Source organism: Megalopta genalis, unplaced genomic scaffold (genome assembly GCF_051020955.1).
Source record: "Megalopta genalis isolate 19385.01 unplaced genomic scaffold, iyMegGena1_principal scaffold0082, whole genome shotgun sequence".
NCBI lineage: Eukaryota > Metazoa > Arthropoda > Insecta > Hymenoptera > Halictidae > Megalopta > Megalopta genalis.
The window spans coordinates 385,815-406,457 of record NW_027476151.1 but is presented as its reverse complement, the minus strand read 5'-3'; positions in this window follow the sequence as shown (position 1 = coordinate 406,457).

Sequence of the window (20,643 nt, the reverse complement as noted above, 5' to 3'; positions counted from 1 at the left end):
CTGTAACTATTTAAATCTGAATCCCTGTTTATCATATTGAAAATTGCCAAGTTTGACGAAGTGCACGGACTTTGTCAAATTTTTTCCGGGGATGCCGTTTAGAGTAGAGTAAAGTTTGATCTTTCATCTCTAATTTTTTTCTCGCGAAGTTGCAGCACTTTAAAGTAACCAAACCCCATATGTCAGACTCCTGGAAAGAGGTGCAAAATCAAATCACGTGCAAAATAAAAAATATCTCAGGGTAGGAAATTGGATGAAAACTAAATAGAATGTTTTCAATCATTTTCTACACTGTTTCTTGATGTCCTATCAATCATCTGGAAATGCCAACGCCGACGGTACGTGACAAAAATGCGCAAAAAACTTCAGTTCTAAATGAATAAATTGATGGTATCCGGCTTTAGATTTCGCACAAACGAATTGCAATTTCTGCATACTGGAACGACAACCAGCCGATGCTCATGCCCGGTGTCTACTTACACCCGGCGAAAACTGTATTCTTGCGCGATTTTTAGGAAATCGGTAAAATAGCCAAAAGGCATCCCACGGGAATTTCAACCGCGAGACTTATGCAGCATTCGGCATACGAATGTAGGAATACATCCGCGAATAAACCTAGACCGTCTGTATCGGTGGCCTGGATCTCACGTCCCGACTTCCAATATTTCGGCAAAGATACCTGGCGAAACCAGTAAAAGGGAGCAAATATTGGTTCGAGGTGCACGGACTCATCGCTGTCGTCAGACGTTTTCGGCGATCTTCAACGGCTCAACAGATATATCAAGCTCAAATATAATTATGTTGTATCTGTGAGATTTAATTGGTAGCCGGCGAATCTTTATGTATTTATGACGCAATCCGGGCATATTAACGAATATGCACTGTTCTATTATTCTGTGCTCTCTGTTTTCCCAAAGAAAATTTTCTTCTTCCGATTTTCATGAAATAATTATAATGAAAATATGCACAAATATTCGCTGTTCAATAATTATAAATCAAGGGTAGGAAATATTCCATCGAAATGGTAAATATTAACGAAAGAAATTAATAATTAATTTAATATACTTGCATATCGGCTATCAAATTTTAACGAAGAAAACAATGTTCTAGAATGTCCAAATTATATTCTCGAATTTTTAGGTCTCGATAATGCTGTTAGTGTTTGAGTGACAGTTGCTTGAAAACCGCATCATAATAATGCTGCACCGCGAGCTACAAACTCACAAAAGTCAGATCCGCCGGGTAACATTTCGAACGGAGTTGTGTGACCGGTGAAATGCAAAAAGACCGCACCGGAAGCAGTATACGTGATTTAGTGGGTATGAAAAATCTGCCGTGAGTTCGGGAAATCGTCAACATGCAGTTCTTCGACGCTGCTAAGCACACAATGGAAAAGAAGAAAATAAAGTGCGAACATGAAAACATCAATGGGAAACTGCGGGCGTTATTCTCGGGCCGGCAACGCCTAGACACATGATGCATAGTCTCATATACACAGTAAATACGTTAGGGCGATTCGCAGGTATAGTGCTCCCAGTTCGGGAAAAACAAGCCCGTAAATTTCGATCCTCGTATTGCAAGGAAATTCACGATACTTTAATTGCTGTTGAAAATGGGACAATGGGAAGCATCCTCATAACATCTAAACGAGTTGTCACATGTTACAACGGGCGGTTCGAAATTGAAAAAAGAGGAGTGCGTTGAGCGACAAATGCATTTGTGGTCGCTTGCTTCCCGTAGTAACCGAGCGTGGCAACGTAAAATAACACAATCGGTGTACTTATCACAGACACATCAAATTCGCAAATTAAGCTTCATTAGTTTCTTAACACAGATTCAGAATAATTAATTTTAAATAGGGGTGATACGAATTATAATAAATTATGAATATAAAATTTAATTATAACGAATTTTTAATATAGATTTAAATTGTAATAGAATTTAATAGAAATTTAATATCTTGGTACATTTACAATGGAAATATAATTAGAGATTTTAAATTATAATAAATTTTTAATAGAAGTTCAATTAGAAATTTTAACTTATATATTTTTGACAGAAATTAAAACCTTAATATATTTAATAACAACTGATATCTAGTAAAGAAGATACAACGATTTAATTATGCAGTGAAGTGAGACTTATGTAGAAGTTGACTACTAGTGTAAACACTGTAGATAGCAATGCTATAAATTATCAAAATGCAAGCAGCACGAAATGCATTGCGTTCAATGCAATCGCTGATTTATCGGTAAAACATTCGTGCCAGGAAAGTTCAGCATTGTCGAAACGACATTGAGAAGTGTCGATACTCTGTGCAGTTATGGTTAAGTGGACGTGTTTATAATTACACCGTATATAATAAATTTGCATACGTCGATGCTGATCCAACGGCGTCCGCGTGTCCATAAGTCCTGACAAGCATTAACGCGCACATCCCGCGAAATTTTTCAAACAATCGCTCTATCATATCTGAATTTTCTTTATTTTCGTAGGAACGCGGATAACGATCGCGCAACGTGCACGTTGCGCAACTGTTCGTTGCCCGTTTCATTATCCGTCTCCGCGTTCATCACGCGCAACAGAACGCCCGACAGTGTAACGACTAATTTGCCGAAATATCGCAGATAAAAATCCGACGAAAATATTGCAATACTGTCCCCGTACTTGCTATTTTATGGCACCCAATTAAAAGCCCCAATGACGTTTCATTGATTCCCGTAATTCAAGTGCGGACGATCGTCCGATTATTGCAGTAAATTCTCCCTAATTTTCCTTCGTCTTGTAAACAAAAATGGACAATTTGGGAAGGCAAGATACGATTATTCGAGCCTTGTACCTCGTTTTTATAATTATGTAAATATTATTATTGTTACAAAAACGAGCCACGAGGCTCGAATAATCGAATCTCCTTCTTCCAAATCCTTCACATTTGTTCACAAGCTGATGAAAAATTGGGGAAATTTTACTGTAATGCGTTCACGGCGGAAACCGGGAGAAATGGCTATCAACCTGCATACCGTCCTTTAGAATTAGATTCTGCAACGCTGGAAAATGTTATTGTCAAGACTCACAGATTGCTCGCAGAGGAAATTCACCGGTTGTATTACGAGTAGACCGCGGATCTTAATGCAAAATAGAAATTCTCCACCTCGATCGCAGCGAGCAGGAGTTAAATAAAAATTTATTTTCATTCTCAACAGTTCCATTCAGTTGATATTAACGAGAACGTTATTATAAATACTGTTGAATTTTTGTATTGCATTTACAACGTGCTGTATTCGACCTAGTTGCTTTTGTCATAAATGCAAATATTACAAACAGAAACCTTCAGATAAGAGAGTCTCTACTGTGCTATTCATTTCTTGCAAATCGAAACAAAATTTGATTCATCTGTGATCAAAGTTTACGAATGACAGATTATTAGTATCAGACAAATTATGAAAACGAAGAAGTGTTAATTCAGTGCAGAAAGAAATCGTAGTGCAGGCTCGAATATGCAGTCGTATTTAGAATAATCAGATATTGCAGCTTCGGATAATCCAGATTCTACCGTGCGAATAAAATAAAAGCGCAACAAAATTTCCGATGAAAATAGAGAATTCTCGGCGACGTTCCTTATTTCGAATATTTCGAGCGATAACTAATTAGCGCCGCCATCGGAGTTCCATCGACCGCCGTGTCGCGGCCACGGAAAAGTGTCCATCGACCCGCATTTGAGATGCAGATGCGGGAAACCGGCGGTGAAAACGCGTGAATTTTCTTGAATCTGTGCGGAGCAGACGCCGTTTCCGGTCTCAGAAGAAGAAAATATTGAAATGTAGAAATTTGTTCAATATTTAAACAATATAGAATATGTATTGATTAGGAAAGAACTAAACGTGATGAAAACAGGAAATATCGCGTACCGTATCTACAACTAGGATTACAACTACTTCAGTTAATTCTACAACTCGCAACGCACCTCACTCGACGACTCTCGAACACACCCTGTCCACCCCAAACACGCTCCTTCGACACAACGCCTGCCTTTTCCTAAAACGTGACAATCGCATCCGCCGGCACTCCGTCGCCAAGGGTTTTTCCTATCTGACCCGGCCTTCGCCAACGTTTCTCTTCTATTTCCTACCATAAATACAAAGTCTTAAAACTACGGTCTCCTGAGCCTAACACTCCTCCTCATCCTAAACGTACCCACTAAATTACGATACTACACTCGGTCGTCCTGACCGGACATCTGCCCACAGATGTTCTCATCGCCACTGTACGAACTTTCACTTTCACCGGAAAAATCGTCCTCTTCGTCGGCACACATAGCTTCATGTAATCGGCTGCAGTGGATGTTTCCTGCGGCCCTTCATGATTACCCACCTTCTGCACTTCGTAGCGGTCATTCCGCAGTATTCTTGTCACACGGTATGGTCCAAGAAACTTCGGGTAGAATTTTAACCCCGGATCAGAGAGCCTGTGTCCTTTTCACTCCCTCTCTATATCGTGCTGCTTCCTTTTTCCGTATCTCCTTAAACCAGTAATCTCTCTTTACGAGCGCCTCTGTTTTGGAAATACCGAAATGACCGTGCTCGTGCGCCTGTCGAACTATCTGGATGTGCGTTGTCCTCAGCACAACTACCAACGGCGTATCATCAACCTCTCTATACAGAATATCATTTCGCAACGGGTACGCATCGCCTTCGAACCGCTCAATATTATCTCGAATTTTCCTCAAGTTGTCGTCCTGTACCTGCGCTCTTCTCAAATTTGCGATAATCCCCAGTTCGTTTTCTCCCACTAGCATAATTGTAGGTAGTGGGTTTCGGCATAGCGCGTCAACATGTGCCATATTTCTTCCCGTTCTATGCTCCACGCTGTAGTCGAACTCTTCTAAGAGAAGCGCCCACCTGGCCACACGCTCACATAAGTCCTTTTTCCTCATCGTTAACGCAAACGTTTGACAATCCGTCACAATTTTAAATGAAATGCCGAATAGATAAACACGAAATTTCATCAACGCCTTTACAATTGCCAAAACTTCAAGCTCGTAGCTTGTATACTTTTCTTCGGCTGGAGTAGTTTTACCACTCGCTTCGCTATCGCGCTGCAACAATATCATACCATATCCCATACTACATGCGTCTGTATGTACTTCTGTCTCTGCACCCACACAATACAACTTTAGTACAGATTTTCCGCTTAGAGCTAATCTTAGCCTATCGAAAGCTTCTTGTTCACTCGCTTCAAACTTGAACTTGATATCTTTTCTTAATAAATTCGACGATGGTCTCGCAATAACAGAGTATTGGTACACAAACTTTCTGAAATTTCCCGCTAAACCAAGGAAACTCTGAACATCTCTAGCACATCTAGGTCTCGGAAAATTCGTAACAGCACTACTCTTTCGTTCTGACGGTCGAATGCTACCGTTTACAACAATGTGACCTAAATATTCTACTGTTGTGTGCAAAAAACAACACTTGCTCCAATTAATCAATAATCCATATTCTCACTAGCAACATTTAATATTAATTTGAGATTCTCGATACCGCGTGAGAAATCAGATGAAGGTATTATTAAATCGTCCATGTATGTCAAAACGACCCCGGTTGCAATTATATCTTTGAACAGTGCATTTATAAACTTTTGAAAGACGGCTGGCGAATTACATAACACAAACGGTACCTTTAGAAATTCATAATGACCGGTGGGAGTCACGAAGGCGGTGTATTTTCTGCTACTCTCATCAATAGGAACATGAAAAAATCCATTTCTGAGATCCAACGTACTAAATACTTTCGCGCCTTCTAATGAATCCAATTGATCCCCTATCAAAGGTAGGGGATATCTATCTTTTACAATATTTTTATTAAGCTATCTGTAGTCAACACAAATTCTAGTTGAACCATCCTTCTTCTTTACTAGTACAATTCGATTTGCGTAATCTGAACAAGACTCTCGAATTATTTCATCTTTCAACCATGACGTTATTTGTTTATCAACTTCAGATTTATGCCCGGGAGACAATCTTCGCGGTCTCTCGTACACTGGGATCTCGTCTTGCAGTATCAAGCTCATTTTAATCCCTACTTCTTTCGTTTTAGATGGTTTATAACTTGCAACACAATCTTCTATAAGTTTTCTATGTTCAGGAACCGCAATGTGTGATAAATCTACATTGTCAACTATAGCCTCGACATTGACATTAAATATTTCCGGCAAATCTATTTTTTTAATAAAAATTTCTCCTCCTTTCGTACTTAGTTCTACGGAATCTAAAAATTCTGTACCGACTATTAAACTATGGGACGACAAGGTATTGGGTAGAACGTGTATATTTATTCGATATGTTATCTGATCTATTGCAATAGTTGTTGAAAATTCCCCTAATGTGTGGTTGCTCTCTGCTCCGACACCACGAAATTGCAAAATCTTATTATTCAATCTAGGAGCACCAATTTTAACATAATAATCCGCTCGCATCAAATTCAGTTCGCTTCCAGAATCTATTAACGCTGTCAACTTACAATTTCCAACTTGCACCTCTTTAACTCGCTTCTTTCTCGACGCTTCAGATACACTTGGGTCCTCTTTCTTTTGTCGGGCAGTTTGCAGCCGTATGGTATCGGTTTCCACACAAAAAACATCGCCGTATTTCTTGCTGTGCCACTTGCTGTGATTCACCTTGTGATGAGGTTCCATGGACGGTCGTCTTCTTCTTCTCCTCAGGTCGCCTGTTTTTCGCTCCTGATTTTTCCTTCATGTCTTCGTAAATTTCGAATTTTTCTTTCAACTCACGTATATTTCTAGCACCGTACAATATCGTTTTGTTTGTCTCGAAATCCTGAACTCCGTCAATAATATACTTAATAACTGTTGATACTTCCATGTCCGCTTGCTTCGCAATCTCCAACATTTGATAAATGTATTCTTGATACGACTCGTTCGATCTTTTAATTTTACGTGACAACTCTGTATGTATCTTGTACCTATCTGCAGTTTTAGCAAATTCAGATTCCAATGCTCGCTTCATCTCGATCCATTTGCGACAACATTTTTCATAGTCGACGAACAATCTCGCCGATCCACGCAATAAACGCTTCGCATAAATAACTTTTTGTACTTCACTCCATTCACATAGCTCCGCCATGTCTTCAAACTCTTCGAGCCAACAACGAATGTTTGCTTTATCGTCTCCGCTAAATGTACGCATGGACTCCTCAACATCTCTGAATGTTAATGCCTGCATCCGTCACACGCATCGTCTCACATTGCTTCCTTCTTCTTCATCTTCACTGCCATCAGTATAGTCTTCCTCTTCGCCATGTTCTATTTGCAACATTATGGCTACTTTAAGCCGATCTTGTAATTGCTTCTTATTTCCCGACGTTCTCAGCTTGCGACTCTTCAATTCTTCCTTCAAATCGGTTAACTTCATTGTTAGAAATTCCTCTAATTTGTCAGCAGATAGGCATGCTTGTGACACTTCGACAACGGTATCGTTTCCTGCAGACATCTTAAAAGGTTTTTAAATGCACAACACAACAACTAGAGTTCAACTCTCAACTCCTACAGTCACGATAACACTGTTATCATTCAGCGCAACGTTTTCCTCAAATCTCGGACGAGCCCCCAAAATGATGTAGAAATTTGTTCAATATTTAAACAATATAGAATATGTATTGATTAGGAAAGAACTAAACGTGGTGAAAACAGGAAATATCGCGTACCGTATCTGCAACTAGGATTACAACTACTTCACTTAATTCTACAACTCGCAACGCTCCTCACTCGACGACTCTCGAACACACCCTGTCCACTCCAAACACGCTCCTTCGACACAACGCCTGCCTTTTCCAAAAACGTGATAATCGCATCGGCCGGCTCCCTGTCGCCAAGTGTTTTTCCCATCTGACCCGGCCTTCGCCAACATTTCTCTTCTATTGCCTACCATAAATACAAAGTCTTAAAACTACGGTCTTAAAACTAAGCCTAACACTCCTCCTCGTCCTAAACGTACCCACTAAATTACGATACTACAGAAATATTGAATATATTTCGAAATAAATATATTAATTGTTAAATATGTGTGTATAATGAAGTATTAGAATAGAAATTTTTCAAAATTCGACCGGGTTGCGTGAATTCGTTTGTGATTTCATAGGGAATATTTCTTGCAAATATTTTGCCTCCTTAGTCTTTTTGCCTAACACTAACCTCAAAAATTCCCCGAAACAAAGTAATTTCACAGACGAATCCAAAAAAGTAAAACGAAAGATCACGATTTATATCAACTCCATCACGCTCTAAAAATCGTAGAAATGTTCGATTCATTCGAACGTACCGCAACGCAAACCGAAATATATTAGTGTCATCCATGCGTGACCGTCGACGCGGTATCGAGCGCATTAATCAATTACCGGGCGCTTCTAAATAAACAGAGAGATCTGTTGGTAACAAGCGAGCTGAGAGAATGGGATCGAACCTGACATTTTAATTCGTGCGGCTCCCGGGCAGCGTTTGCGAGAAACGAGGTCGGCACCGTCGTGAAACAGCGATCCTCCGCCGAAGTTTCCGCCGAATTTTTTACGCACTGACTCCGCATTCCTGGAACACTGCTTACAAATCATTAGTAACAATTATTACTCGATTGCCTGCTCGTAACGAAGGAACTTTCGCCGTAAACCTCGGAATTGGGAATAGCGTGCCGGCGGACATGTCGCGAAGAACAACGAACTAAGTCCCGGCGAAGAGAGGGAGGGAGGGTGGTTGAACGCACAGAGGCATTAAAAGTCAAAAATTCATCATCGCGGCCAAGTGTCTGCAAAGTCGGCATAAAAGAGCTAATAAGGGACGGCGTTTTATAGACAAAGTCCAACAGCTGCTTCAGCCGAGCAACTCCGCAGTGATAACAAAAGAAGTTGAAGTATTAAATCCGAAATGTTCCTGGACGCCGTAAATGCCCCGTCCATGTCGCACGCACAACTTTTAAAGTCTTCCCATGGGTAAGGTTAATATCGGCGCTATCGGAGACACGCCTTTTTTCACGGGACAGGAAAACAAAGTAATTGCGAGCTGCTTCGCGTTCGGTTTTTTTTCTCCGTCATTGATTTTGTTTTTAAGCTTTTTACGAGCGCGCGCGAACCCGCGCAGTTTGTCGACGGGAATGTGTGGATGGCTCTTCAAGCCGAGTCTGACAACGATGGAAAATCCACCGGCGTAGAATGTCCTGTCGTAAATTGAGTACGTGACTACGTTCGTTGCCGTGAAAACACCGTTCTCAGGATATTTATGAGTCGACGCTATTATGTGTCGCAGGAGTGGCGTAAGGCTCCAATATTTTCGTTTTAAATACACTTATATTTATTTTTCATGGGCTGCCCCGTCGGTTTACGGGCGCGGACGTGCCGTTCACATATTTCTTCGCCAATTAACTACTACATGTGCACCACCTTTCTTCCCAACGTTTGTCCAACTATTGCCCTTTCCACGGACACTGTGCCTGCCGAACGTTTTTTCGCTGTCAATTAAAGCTTGACCAAATAATTTGGCGTGGATTTGCAGTGGATTCGTAGCATTCGCGTGTTTAATTTTGTGACTTCCGTTCATTCACGTGGCGATTTTCGTTAAAACTGACACACACACAATCGGTTTAACGAGGGATGTAATTTTACGTTTGCGACAATCAACTGTAACCCGGGGTGCTCGGAATTTTTATTTCGATAGCAACGAGCGCTTGATAACCGAGTTAGTAGTCTTAAAAATGATGTTTACTATTCTGCAGCCCCGAGTCTCCTGACCGTAAAAATTTACGGACTAATGCAGTTCTCCAGAACGGACCTCATCCTATTCTTTCTTGCGGATGCACTGCACTTTTCCGCAAAAAGAAATCTAAAAAGCCATTAACACTAAACTGGAATAATGGACAGTCTTATCTTCCATCGCCAAGTTCTAAAGTTCCCTTCGCCTGAAATTTGTTAACTTTTAAACATTTCTATGGAAAGCCTACTTTTAAACTACTTTTTACTTTAAATTTAATTTTATTCTCTCGATCAGTTTAATTTTTATTTGACGACTGTTATTTTTTTTTTAAGTTCGTTCTTTGTTGATATAGCAGATTACTCTGCCGATGTTCCTGGAAAATTATAATAATTTTAATCATTTATTTATTCTGGAACATCGAAATCTCCGAGTTACGCGTTTACGGGAATAAATAAATTCGCTATTATATTATGTTATTATTATTATTATATACAGGATAAAATAGCTGAATAGTAACATTTAAATGTCTCCATTATTTGTAGATACATCAGCGTACAAAAAATTTAATCACACACTGAATATTGTGATATTAAAGATGTGATATGGAAGGAAAAATGTTGTTTATTGCTTCGCCTCGTGGAAAATATTTCGAATACCACTTTCAGAAAGTAAAAGGCGAAATTTTATCGGGAAGCGTGTGGACCGCTGTACGCGTACGAGAAATTCTGTGAGAAAAGCGAGGCGAAAAACATTTTTCCCTTGCAACCATTTTGCTCGCCCTGTCGAACAGTTTAGTTACTGCGCACCTTTGACTGTGGTTTGCTGAGAAACATGACGCTTGCTCTGCGCACAAGTAGCCATAATTGCTAAGCTTGCCGTCGGGCGTCTCGAGGCGTCAACATTGCACAATGGCGTTCGGTGACTTCTCAAAGGCACGAAACAGCTTTCGTCGTGCACTTAGAAACAACAAAGATATTTCAATGTTTTTTTCCACGCAGCTTCTTCGATCGCGTGTACGACAATGATCAAAATTACGGAACGAAAATAAACACGAATATACGACAAATGAAAATATGATCTCTTTTCAAACTAAAAAATGATCACGATAAGAAGAAGGTCGGTTAAGTGGAATAATGAAATGGAAGCGCACAAATGAATGCACAATGCCGGAGATTTATCGAAGACAATGAAAATAAAACGCGAACGGGTTAATACCGATCCACCAACAATGCCCATAACTTTTTTCGCCGTTGAGAGATTTGAAATGAATTTTTTATCGATGCCGGAATATGCCGCGTGCAAACGAACGAGAAAACTTGGTATAAATCGGATAATATTTGAATAAACGAGCCATCCCGGAAGGTCTCTTGTAATTTCATTAATCGTCGAGAGAGGCTTCGATCGCTCTCGCTAGACCGACGAGCTCTCGGGTTAAGTGCAGCTGCGAACCGTGTCGTCCCGTGCAAATACCTTCGTTGTTCTCCCTGGACAGAATAAATTTGGATCGCAAAGAAAACAGGCGCCATCAAAATACTTGGACATTCAATATTCCCTAACAAAACCCATCGTCGCAGCGTAAGAGTTGAATGAAGAAGGGCCCGTGAAATCACCTTATCAAAGAAGGCGGTGCGGTATTAACCATTTCCTCGTTGAAATTGCAGTCTCTCTCTGTCTCTCCCTCTCTCTCTCCCTCTCTCTCTCTCTCGTCGGGCGCGACAGAGAAAATGGAAAAATTGTTGGAAAGATTGTGTCCCTTAACAGAAGATGATGATGACACTCGTTACGATCGGCCAGGGGCGTGCGTCGTCGTTACGCAAACGACACTGAATAAATCTGGTGCTTCATGCGTGCTTAGGAATCGTCGCGGCGCGCCGCTGGGACAAGCGTTGGCCTAAGCAGAAGCGGCAAATTGGCGTCGAGTGACGTTTCCTGTTTGCCTCGTACAGTAACGGACAAACGATTGAGGCATCAAGAGAGAAGAAAAAGATCGGCGGAACGCGCCGTGCTTGCAGATCTTCCACAAAATGACGTCCGTCATTTGAAGAGCAATTCGTCATACGAAATACGAGCAAACATCGAATCGTCCAAGAACAATATTTAATATTTAAATTATATGTATATATTTTGATGTAATATTTTTATAGAATATTTTTATATAAATATTTTGCACAATGTTTACGATTGGAAGTCAGTGGAATTCATTTTTTCGTTCGAATCAAATTCACCCTTTTACAAGCGACACTCGCTGTTTTGCAATCGATACTCACCCTCCCACAAATTAAATTCACTTTCGTTAACCTCAGCTTTTGCAAATAAAGTTCTTCTACGTTGTTTTCTGAAACTATTCAAATGAAAATAACATTTACATAGAACAAGGAACATGAAATGCTCGTTTAACAGTAAATTTAGCCGCATCTGTAATTTTCCTTCCAGTTTGGTAATTTCATACGCATATTCATGTAACAATAACGACAATCCGTGGGAGCGATGGTTGCAACAGAATAATTAACAACATCCGACAAAAACTATTTGCCGAAATAATGTTCAATGTTTGAGAGCTTCAACTGTGAAATAAACAAAGGGTGCCTCGTCTGACGGACGTGATCACGCGGTTCCTGTGTCTTCTGGAAGCTGACATCATCTAAAACGATAATGATCTCTGAAGAATTTCGCGAAAAATATTTCCAGCTGAAAAATTGTTAATGTTATATAAGTGAGACACATATTTTCAGATTGAGGAAGGAAACAAATCGAAGAAACAAGTATCAGTTGCATGCTTCGAACTGAAATTAAAATCCGTCGTCTTAAAATTAAGACCGCTGCTACTCTATGCAGCAAAGTCTACCGTAGACGAATACTTTGTATGCTAGCATAATCGCCGGCGGGGGAAGACCGAACCAATATAATCTGGAAAGGGATCAAAGGGGATTTGGTGCGAGGGCAGGCATTCGCATGTTTCGGACACAGGCCAGCTTGAGCACAAGCGACCCCTGATACACGCTAATTAAGCTTTTTTTCTTGTCACGATAATGATTATCTTCAGCTCGCGTTATTACTACGCGTTATTACTGCGTTATTACTACCCATTTCTCGCGTGACGCCGTGAATTTAGGAAAAACCGGCGGCGGCGGCCGTGGTGTGTTCGAAGGATTTCCCTCCGGAAAAGTTGGTTCGAGCCCGGCCGAACTCCGGGGTCAACTTATGCACGGATATATCCGGCTTTGATCGCGCGGCGACCGTTCCGCTCGATAAAAGGAGTCAAGCCCGCCGCGTCGAAGCAGGCCAAATAAACGTATCACGGCTGACGCCTTTGTTCCTGATTATGGAATTTTTTTCGAGCGACGCGCAGCGTCCGCGTTTCCTTCTCGCCCGTTTCAGTTTTATTACCGCGAGCCCCGCCACAGCGAGACGCTATTTTTATTCCGGGATTTATAACGGCCAGCTCAGCCGGCCACGAAATATTCTCCCGCCAGGCTTTTCAAAAATTCCACTTTTTTCGGACAACTTTATCCTTAACGCTGCCCCCCACCCACACCATCCTGCACGCTGCTCCATCACGGCCGCGCGCAGGCTACGACCAGCTGAAAAAGCTGAACCGTCCACCGCACTTGCACTTCACTTACAACACCTGCGATTCTTTTCCTCCTTCCGGCGCGGCGGAGCGAGCCGCGAAGGGAACTATCCCCGGCTGAATTAGAGCGTTCCGAGGTGCTGTAACGAAATAAACGCGGACGCCCGGTTCAAACTGCGAACAACGTAATTACAGAGCTGCGCGGGAAGGGCTGGCCGCGCAGGTATGAAAATGAAATAGCGCTGGACAGAGAGTGTTTTTCTTTTTTTATCGGAGCGTCGCGTCGCGACGTTCGCGCGTCGCTCTCGCGGCGAGTTAACGAAAACCGCGGTGTCGCCGTGGGACGGCTTGCCAATATTATTGACGCGAATCTTGGAACAACGGGCAAACAATATCGCGAAATAATAAATAACTTCGTCGCCGTCATTCGCGAAGCTCCGCGAGCGATTATTTGATATACTGCGTGCCCGGAATAACGGGTGGGGGCTGTAGATTCAGTAGCTATGGAAATCAATAGCGGCAATCCCAGCCCTGTAGAACACGATATCAAGGATGTCGTATTCCTGGCACAGATATTGGCAAATACATGTCTATTACATTGTAATTATCTTTTTATTCACCGTCGAATCTTTCTTATAATATATCTCTCGTACGAAATGCGAAACATTTTTAAAATTCTACCTTTGTAATCGTCATTGCTTTTTAATCATTTCTTTAAACTTTCCGATCGACGAAATAATCATAAATTTAATGGATTCTTAACAGAGACTTTATTGTAATTTATTTTTTCACGTTTCGCTGCAAATAAATGAAGATAAAGTTACTGCAAGTGAAATATTACTTGTATTATTTTGTTCGCTGTTTAAACAAAAGTGCGCTTGACTGATACAATTTAGTAAGTCAATTTTGTGCTAGAGTGATTTAATATTATTAAATCATATCGAATTTCATATTTTCTGCGATTCTTCTTTAATATTTTACGTTGAAGCTTCAAAGGGGCTTTCATAAATGAGTTGGTAACAATATCATACGTTATTGCATTTTACAGAGTTTTTAATTTTTTTTCATCATCCACAAATTAAGTGTTTTGACTTAAACCATTTTTTAACGCCTCGTATGTTACAAAAATTTTCCATTATTTATTAAGAGTACAATAGACTCTATATTTATTACAAAAACGTATCGAAACACATCGCACGATTTTTCCGGCCAGTAATGTGCCACTGCTTATGCGTTACTATCGTGTAAGTATAGAAAGCGACCATATACTTATCCGCGATAGTGTTTACACTCGTTTAGAGCATTGGCCATCAGAAGCCCAAGGCAGTAAAAGAGAGCTTATGCGAGCTATAGCGAACATTCCACGAGCCTAGCGAACAGCTGCCTACACATTCATGAAAACCAGCAACAAACCGTCGTAAATCTCCGGCTTCGAGCGTTGCTCTGTTTTGTGCTCGATATCCTATTGAAACCACCCTTTTTGAAGGAGCTTTAAATATGATTCTATTGTAGCGCTAACATGAGATTACGCCCAAAAACCATTCCAATATTTCGTGTCGCGAGTTCAGCCTCCTGACGGGTTCTGAGTACCTGTTTTGGATAATAGAACTTCTGAACAATGGTCCAGTATAAATTTCGAAATACAAAATATGCCGCACATCTATGTATTATTGTTTCGAACTTTCTTCGGAGAACGAACGATAACTGAACTATTTATGCAAATATATCGAATCTTTGGGCAGAATAAAACTTATCCGCAGTTAGTTCGACAAAAGGCTATTGAATATCGATATATCGCACCTCGTAACATTTGTAATCAGTTAAAAAGAATTTTATAATAAAGACATCGGATGAATTTAAGGAACTTAAGGATAGCGAATTTAGTGAATTTGAGTGAATTTTCAAGAGAAAGTTTTAAGTGAATTTAAATAAATTTAATTAAGGATAGCGTTACGTTATCTTCAACTTATTACAATCACTAAAAGAGGAAAGTGAGCTTCAGCTAATTTATATTTTTTACAATTCATTTAGACAATTTTTATTTTGTATTACGATCCGATTTTGCGTAAAGGTCCAACGATAACTATAATTTTCTGATTCGAAGCTAACAAACTCTCATTAGAAATTATTAATAACTTGGACACAATATGATTATGTATCTTCTGATGTTTTTTCTACTTAACAATAATCTGCTAATTCGAAGCTAACAATCTCTCGTCGGGAACAATAACACTTTACAGACATTCCCGATAAAAATTCCTCGGAGTGAATCGCAACTGCGTCGTCTACTCAACTTGGAACCGCCAGTCACCGCTAAATCGCATCGCGTAAACAATAAGTATTAGATACATCGACGAAAGTCAAAGGGATTTCCTCGTCGGGGGGAGTTTAATTAAAAATCTGCGAGCTTTATCGCGCATAAACCCCGCACGGCGTCCTGATACTCCCGATGACATATTTACCGATATCTAACTGAAAAAGGTTAATAAGCGATACACACGTTGCTGGAAGATCGCGCGATTCTATCAACGGCCGAACATTTACTTTAATCAGCCGTGCAACCACAGGCCCGGTTGCTGCTCGCACGGGCCGCACCTGCGCAACGTAACGCGCGTGCCGAGTTAATCCTGACTGACGCGTAATCACGGAAGCCCGGCGGATCCAATTACCAGAAGCAGAACTGGAAATAAGGAAAACAGAGCCGTCAGTGCTCTGATTCGCCTTTACGATAGCGCAAATATTAACGGACAGGGATTAGAACGACGAGTAATTAAGTCACGCAAAGGGAATACGAAGAAACTCGGCTGGATAGGGAGAAATAGAAAGAGGGAGGCAGAGATAGTCAGATCAGAGAGAGAGAGAGAGAGAGAGAGAGAAAGAAAGAGAGTGCTACGTCCCAGTCCATCAGTTCCCCCTCTTCGCATATTTGCGTAATTTTTAGCTAATAGATATATTATTATCACTGTTATTATTATTACTATTATTGATGGATTTTGTTTGGCACGTGGATGACGTCTCTTTCAGATCAAAACAGAATTGACAGACTTTACCATATTTACTTTAATACTAAACTAAGCTGACTATTGTCATACAGCGTTATACTTTGTAAATCCATAGAAGAAATTTCTAACGCAGTCCGCGTCCGTTTTAAAAAAACTGCGAACTGTCCGTCTGAAATATTGCAAGAATGTGTAAGCTCTCGACAACACTTTGTGCATATGGTACAATGCGCAAAATAATCTCAAGACAGATGAAAGTTGGAATTTCATTATTCTTGATTTTCCTCTTAATTCCAGCCGTGCCGGATCCAATTTGTGCCATGAATTACGAAACACGATGTATGACGGGAGCGGATTGCATATTCCATTACGAACGAGTGAAACAAAGAGAAGGAGAGAGAAAGAATAAGAGATAGAGATAGAAATAGAGATAGAGATAGAGGTAGAGATAGAGATAGAGATAGAGATAGAGATAGAGATAGAGAGATAGAGAAATAGAGAGATAGAGATAGAGAGAGAGAGATACAGAGAGAGAGAGATAGAGAGATAGAAAAAAAATTAGAGAGATAGAGAGATAGAGAGATAGAAAATTAAAGAGATAGAGAGATAGAGAGATACAGAGATAGCGAGATAGAGAGATAGAGAGATAGAGAGATAGAGAGATAGCGAGATAAAGAGATAGAGAGATAGAGAGATAGAAAATTAAAGAGATAGAGAGATAGAGAGATAGAGAGAGATAGAGAGATAGAGATATATAAAATTAGAGAGTTAGGGAGATATAGAATTAGCGAGTTAGAGAGATATAAAATTATAGAGTTAGAGAGTTACAGAGATAGAAAGATGGAGATAGAATAAGAGATAGAAATAGAGATAGAAATAGTGATATATGAAATGAGAAAGAAAGAGAGAATAAGAGATAAGGAGAGAGCGAGGGCGTGAAAGAGAGAGTGAGATGGACATTAGATCGAAATACTCGACGCACCATAATCCTCGAGTAGATTTCAGCCATCATATTTTAGATTTAGACCATCGCCGAACTAACTGCTCAGAGAACCTGCTAACGAGGAGCGCCCTCCGGTTTTCGCTGATCGGAGAAAGTAGATTCCAGAGACCCTCGTTTGAGAACAGATCGTTTATAAGTTACCCTCGAAAAGCGATTTTTATACAAACCACTGCATTGATACATGGAAAGGTACTCTATGCGATTGAGTTGAACGTTTCATGATTAATTTTACGCGGAAGGGTCGCATTTAGCTGCGTTTTGCTATTTTCTTTTGAATCTTTGCGAGCTCAGTTCTTATTTCTTTTAATTATTTAACCTTACGTATTCTATTAGCAATGTGAGCAGTTATGATTTCTCTGTGAAAAATATTAAAATTTTTTCAATTTCAGTGTCTCTTCTTATTTACCAAAGTAGGTGTTCGAAGAAAACTATGCTTAATGTGAACAGAATATTCCAGTTTTTCGACACAAAATTACAAACCTTGAAAAATCGTTCTAATTTACCGATTATTTATTTTTATGAAATAATGAAAAAATTATTGACTAAAATAAAATTGTACTGAGTACTCTCCTGAACAAGATACTATAATCTAATTCACATTATAAATGCAAGAATATATTTAAGCAATGATAACTAAACAGTGGATTTTATGCACTTTTTTACAAAGAAAGACTAACACAGAAGCAAAACTGTGCAGACATTAGAAGAATTCGAAAATCTCTTTCAATTCTGCACGATTTATTAAAATGATTAAATCTTGAACGACATTTCCGCCTGATCTATATTCTCTACAGTTAACACACATAATTTTTCATTATCATAAAGATCCACGGTGCAATGATTACTCCGAAACTGTTGCGCAAAATCAAATTGCACTATCTCAAGTCTCCTAAAAATCCTCAGCAAGACTAAGAACCTGAAGAGGTATTCCGCGGTCTATAATACGATAACTGTAAAATCTAAGCACAACTGAAAAGCTAGCCTCAAGAGAAGCATAGAATTAGAGCTAATTGCGCGGGAACAGGTGTTAGTGGTTGAACGTTTCACGAAGAAGGGAATTCGCTGTAGAACGTAAAAAGAAAAGCATTCCTTTAAGAGGAAATTGCTGGCTGAAGTCACGGAAATACTAAAAAGAACGTTGACCAGCGTTCAAGGTCCCTTGCCGCATTCTCATAACTCCCATTGCAGACATTTCCGCAGGGCTGATAGGCAAATTCGAAATAAGACCGTTTTGCATAATAATACGGCGACGGGACGGAGGGAAGGTCAAAGATTAATGTATACATTCGTGTATCGATCGGTGGTGGCGGGCGTTGTTTGAGTATTACGCGAGCCGGCTGAGGAATGCGAAGGATTTACGGAAGTGCGTCAAACGAGAAACAGAAACACAACTCGCCAGAACAAACTAATAAAAATGTTGCCACCGGTGCGTACACTTACACAGCGACGCTCTCGGTGCGAGGGTGCACAATGAACCGGAAACGGATACGCATAATTTAATGGGACGAAACGATACACAGGTCGGTACGACACACACTTTTATTAGCTCTGCGGATATTTATTAGTCTGCAATAATGGATAATTATTGTGAGTCCGGTGTTTTACAGGATAAAAGTAAATTTTGCTGGCGGCACGGTTTCCCGATATGTCAACATTAATTCGCGTTGCCGAATTTAATTTATAAAATCGGACCGCGTTTCGGTGAGCAAACAATGCGAACTTATACGGAACGGAATGCCCGATTTTTTGAAATATGAAAACTATTTCCGGTTCGCGCTGCGTCCGTTCTATCGCGGTTCGTTGTATCGAATTTATCGATAATTTCGACGAGAAGAATTTCAAGAAAATAAGAGAAAAAGAAAGGAAACGATATAATAACGAACGACCCGGGCCGGAAGGTATCATTTGTCGCATTTAATTTGAGTAATGGATTATTCATAGAGTGTTATGAAAATATTTTTTTCCGATTCGTGTCACGAGAGAAAAACAACGTTCAACATCAAAGTGCAAAATGTTTTCATACACACAGGTTCTGCTCAATCATTCGGAACAGGGTTCCCTTTTGACGCGGGGCAAAGCCGTCGTTCGCTATATCTTGACATATTTTACATTTTTGTTCCGGCATAGTGTTTCCTATTCTAGACAGCGCCGGTCGAGCTAGGATAATGCGAAATACGTTATAATAAATGAAAAAAGAGTGCAGGCATTTTTTGTTTGCCCGCTATGTGACTGCGATGTCATAGAATATCAAAAGGGAAATACGGTTCCCCTTTAACCAACCAACGGCGATGCTGGAGGTCTATTCTGGCCTGCCGTTTTCTTTTCAGCTTTTTTTTCGAAAATCAGAGTACGCTGCGATATTTAGCACAACTCTCCGGGCTGTCGGACTACGCGTCGAGCCGGCGAACGTTTATTGCTAAACAGCGAAGCAACGTTAAAGCAATAACGTTAAGTAACGTTCCGTGGCGCGCATTGCTCGTTTGTATTATGTGTTGCCATTCCGTGTAAGAGGACGTTGTGTTTCTAACTCACATAAGTGGATCAGAGCTTTGTTCAAACAATCAAAACGACGGTTTTTACGGGGAAAGTTGCTAAGTGTTGTCGATACACGGAAACTTATCGGCCAACGCGAAACTGAGGAATCCACGAAAGAAACTAGTTATCGGTTATCAAAGTTGGATCATCCAGGGTGATTCGCGTGGCGCCGCGTGTGTTTAACGAACACCTGGCGAACCACCGTGCTATCCACGACAGCGGGCAAACGATTAAGACGGGAACAAGGATATTGGTAAAATGCACCAATGTTGCAAATCTTCTCCGAAATGACGCACGGTGGGCAAAGTGGCAAAGTTGCCTGTCAAATTCGAAGAACTTTTGATAAAAATTAGATAAAGCGACGTTTTCTTTTACGCGAAAAAAACTGAAGTGTTGCAGAATAAACGAAAAAAGAGAGAATCCACTATTTTTTGATCTCGAAAATTTATGTTAAACTTGAAATATTCCATCGAAATTGTGATTTATTCAGTACCGTGTTGCATTTTTTAGTGACATGCAGATTTTTACGCGCTCATTTCAAATCGTAAAATTTATCTACCACTTTTGAAGTTCGAAAAAAAGACCAGCGTGTTACCAAATCACAATCCTGAAATGGTAGATGAATTTTGCGACGGGATCTGAAACGAGTGTGTCAAAATCAAATAAAAATGAAATATTATAAAGAAGTAGATGGTTAAAAAAAACGAGAACCACCGTGCATTCGATCAATTGTTGACGTAAACGTTGGATTGGCAATTACGCTGACGCCCTGTCATCGTTCC